General features: G+C 32.3%; 1 long non-coding RNA gene across 2 annotated transcripts; it reads right to left on the bottom strand.

The window, feature by feature from the left end:
* Positions 1 to 765: 765 nt before the first annotated feature.
* Positions 766 to 3408, bottom strand: LOC103488615 (uncharacterized). Of its 2 annotated transcripts, XR_001762537.2 has the most exons (5): positions 3083 to 3402; positions 2638 to 2997; positions 1498 to 2470; positions 1144 to 1266; positions 766 to 1038 (listed from the first exon to the last, which is right to left on the bottom strand). It is a non-coding gene; the product is annotated as an uncharacterized LOC103488615 (long non-coding RNA). The 2 variants fall into 2 exon arrangements; XR_001762536.2 differs by having other exon boundaries at positions 1144 to 2470; positions 3083 to 3408.
* Positions 3409 to 4352: the final 944 nt, after the last annotated feature.

The raw sequence follows: 4352 nt of genomic DNA, 5'->3' as shown, positions 1-4352 counted from the left end.
TCTAGCAAGTACAATTTCAAGGCAAGGATCTACGTCATCACACGAGGAAGATTGATAAGAAACAAGAATCGTAGTTGGAGTTCAGGTGACTAGACAAAGGCTACATTCAGCATTGGCATTCTAAAAAAAATAGAAGTTTTTTGTCGAAAGTTGCCTATAAAAGGACTCCTTCCCTACCAAGCAATGGAACTGGCTTTGAGAGAATTCAGATATCTATATCTATCCAAATCCTAGAGAGTGGCAGAAAGGAGTGGCCTTTCTACCATCTGTAAAAGTCATCTTCTTCTTCTTCGGTCAATTTGTAAGTGAGAGTTTCAAACAAAGTAGAGAAGATTTTATCACTTCCCTTTCCCCTAACTTGTAAAGTCATTCTCTCTACTTTCGATTTGTATATTTCTTTGTAATGTATATGATTCATATTGTACAATGGCCCAAGGCCTATATTCTTTGATACATTGCATGGGTATACCTTTTCAATCTACCATTTCTTTATTGTTCATTTGTCAATGTGTTACTTGTAGTTTAATTTTGTGATAAGTTCTTGATTAGAAGCTTAGCTTATAAAGCTTATTGCGTTAATTGAGCTATAATCATCACTTAGCTAATATATATCGCCAACTACTTGAGAGAGTAAGTAGCAAGAGCATGACTAACACGCGCAAGGAGAAGTTTGGAGACAAACTTCACTTTGACGAGATAACTTCCATCGTTTATGTCTCGAAAGGAGAACAAGTATGAGTATTTGGTGCAGAGAGGTTGTCACCCTTAAAAGAAAAGTGTTATAAGTTTTATAAGTAAACCCTTCTAGGTAGATCTCGCTTTTGCTCCTTCCATAAAAGAATTGCATCAAATGAAAGTTTAAACTTTTAAAAGATAACTATTTCTTGAAGATTAACATTATAACAATTTAGCAGTTTACGCAACGCTGAGAAGGAAAGCAAAGAGAGCTTGAAAGATTTATTTGGGGCTTCTCAACTTTTTAGAAGAGGACACATCCTTGCTTCCGCTTAGAAGTCCTTGCATATGATGATGCCTCCCCTGAAAAACGAGGACAAAAGAAAAAAAAAATTGACAAGAGATAGATATCATGTTGTCTAGATTAAATATTCAATAAATTTTTTGTTAACATGTCCTCAAGTTTACCGGTACACATGTTATCAAGGTGTTGAACAACACCTATAGTCTCTTCTTTTGCTTTCTAATTCATATATTCTCTAACACTCTTGTTTTTGCTTCTTTACATCTCTCTTCCTCAAGGTTGATCAGCTGTAAACAATTATCAAATACACATTTAAGCACAAAGATCTTTAATAAAATGCTCAAAACCAGTGAAGTAAAATGTCATCAAGTTCATCAAAAGTTCATAAAGTACCATAGGATGTGAAGACAATATGACATCTATAACAATGCACTCAACCAACAAGTAACACAATAGAAACCACAAATGTGAAACTTAAAACCAGCAACACAATAATCAAAATAATTTGATGTACATACCTGGTAATTGTTAAGCATGCGAATTTAAAGCAAGCAGCACGGTAGTCAAAATAATATTCCAAAGTTCGTATGAAACTGCTTGTTCTAGTTTCATGATCTAGCCTGTGAAGCATCTTATTTGGTAGTGGCTCTGCATTCTCTTTTGATTAAAAGGTTTCTCAGTCATTCTATAAATTTTAAACTCTTCTGTTTGATAATTTTGTTTCTAGTGTGCTGTTTAATTCAATTATTTTGTCATTATCAAAGGGAGCATTAGCATTTTTTTTAATTAAAACATATAAAAAATTCCTATTTCTGCTGGATTTTTATGCCATTAGCCATCTTTTATATTCAAAGGGAACATTTATGCTTGTGTTGATCTTTGTTTCTTCTACAGATGCAAGATTTGGTATATCTTGTCTAAGGAAAGTGAATTCAGATTACGAGAATGATCACGAGCTCATGGTTCATTTCTACAAGTTTGTCACAACACAAGTCATTTTTCTATTTTGAACAACACCTCTCTAGCCAAATAAAATGATTAAAAAAAAATAATAATAACAAAATGCAAGAGCTGAAAACTGTCATTCAACTCATTATATGAATTGACAATCTGATGATAGCATAGAGGGAGCTCATTTTTACCAGCAAATGTATTTGTATGTGTGCGTTTGTCTTCTTCCCTTTGATTTATTCTGAACTCTTCTTGTTCTTTTTACTGAACTATAGCTTATAGATTAATTGAAATTGTGCTGAAAAAAATGATGGGGAAGAGATGGGTTGTGATGAAGCAGAGCTTGAACTAGATGAGTTTGCTGAAAAAAATGAATAATCAACAAAAGCTACATGATAAGGTAAGGTGACAACCTTTATTTCCCATATTTATTGAAAGAAAATATTTTGAATATGAATAGTGGTTGGAAACTGAATGTACTCTTCATACAACAACTGGAGATGCTTCAACATATGTGCAAGCTGAATTCTGATGATCAATCTACCTAGTTAAAGTCCACATAAACATTAGGGTGGTGATGAGGATATGACTTTCAAAAAATTTTATTGATTAGTTTTTTCTGTTTCAATAAAACACCCTCTAAATTTATATATATATATAATTGACTTTTAAGGAAGAAAAAGAAAATGTAAAGAAGGAGAACTTACTGGGTCCAAGAAATGGACAACCGATAAGCATTCATCACCATAGAACAACCCATCAGTTCAATATCTTTCTTCCAAAATCAAACACCAAAAATCATCTTAAAAACTCCTCCCGTTTTCTTTTTCATCAGAATGCTACAGAAATAGAGAGTACCATAAACCGGTGGTAGTGATTGTCGGTCAAATCTCCTGTGTCATTGTTCTTAATTTTACCTCCAAATTCCACGAAAACTTTTTTAGGCAAATCGAAGAACTGGGTTTCTATCAAAATGAGAAATTATAAAGTGGGTTTAACTTGTAATATGAGAAAAAAATATCCCAATTACTTTTTCTCCTTCCATCTTCAACATAACCCCCTTCAATCTGCAAACACAAAATTTTGAAGTTGAAGTCCTAGAGAAAAATTCAAACCAAGAAATAGAAGAATTGAAGGAGATGAAGAGTGTACCTGGTAAAAAGATGTGGAAGTTCCAAAGAAGAAATGGTTTGGAAAATTTGATCTTTTGATTTGCATAACCAAATCGCCATGGGTCGCCCTAAACGCGTATAGCTTCTGCTTAGCTTAAACGTCACCGTCCGAAAAGCATATAGCAGAAAAGTGTCGTGGTCGGACGAAAAGTTCCCTTCAGTGGCTGGCTGAAACGTTGTGGGTCACCGTCAATGAGAAGAAAGGTCATTTTGTGTGGTCGGCCATGTGGAGATGGAGAAAAATGAGGTTGAGGTTTTTGGTGTTTCTTTCGTGTTGATGGTAGAGAAAAAAGGGAAAAGAGTAAAGTAAGAAATGGGAAAATAGTAAAGTAAGAAAGGGGAAAATAGTAAAGTAAGAAAGAAAGCTTTTTTACAAAATTAGGAAAAATAAAAAATTAAATAAAAAAGTCTTTTAATGTCTGTTTTAAAAAAGTAGGATGTTTAATGTCAGTTTTAAACCGACATTGATGTTCTATCTTTAATGTCAGTTTAAAATTGACATTAAACATTTGCCTTTTGAAAACCGACGCTAAAGCTCATTTTTCATTTTTTTCACCCAACATTAAAGGCCAGATTTCTTCTAGCGTTTGTTGTATTGTCGATGCACTTGTTATATGATTTGTTCATATACACTTGTGTTTTGTTCATACCCTTGATGAGTTTAATACACTTAATAAGTTTGATACACTTAATACACTATTGATAAACATTTTATACTTAACCGATACACTTGACAAATTTAATAGACTAGATGTGTTTGATATCCTTGATGTATTGTTGGTACGCTTTCTATGTTTACTATTACACTCGATTGATTATGTACACTTGATACACTTAATATACTTCACTAGTACACTTTGATTCATATTATATGTTTCATACACTAAATTATATCATTCATACACTTATTAATACTAAAATACATTACACAAATTTTAAAAAATAAAAATCATGTAATAAGTATATCTACCCACTAATATATATATATATATATAAAATATGTACATTACAATATTGATATACATAACTGATCCAAAACTAATAAATATAAGCTCTAACAAAACAAAGACAACCATATTCATTACATCCCAATTAATAGATCATGAATTAGATCTCAAGGTCTGAAACTCAAAATTGGTGTTGACAGATATAGAGAGGAACGAGTCCAGCAAAATTTCTTTACTACAAAGCAAATCCTTCTCCTTAAAAACCAACTTTTCCTTAATATTGGTAATTTAAACATCTCTAAA

This window comes from Cucumis melo, chromosome 3 (assembly GCF_025177605.1).
Source record: "Cucumis melo cultivar AY chromosome 3, USDA_Cmelo_AY_1.0, whole genome shotgun sequence".
In the NCBI taxonomy this organism is placed as follows: domain Eukaryota; kingdom Viridiplantae; phylum Streptophyta; class Magnoliopsida; order Cucurbitales; family Cucurbitaceae; genus Cucumis; species Cucumis melo.
The sequence above is the reverse complement of the archived record's forward strand: the minus strand, read 5'-3'. Positions and strand labels throughout refer to the sequence as shown.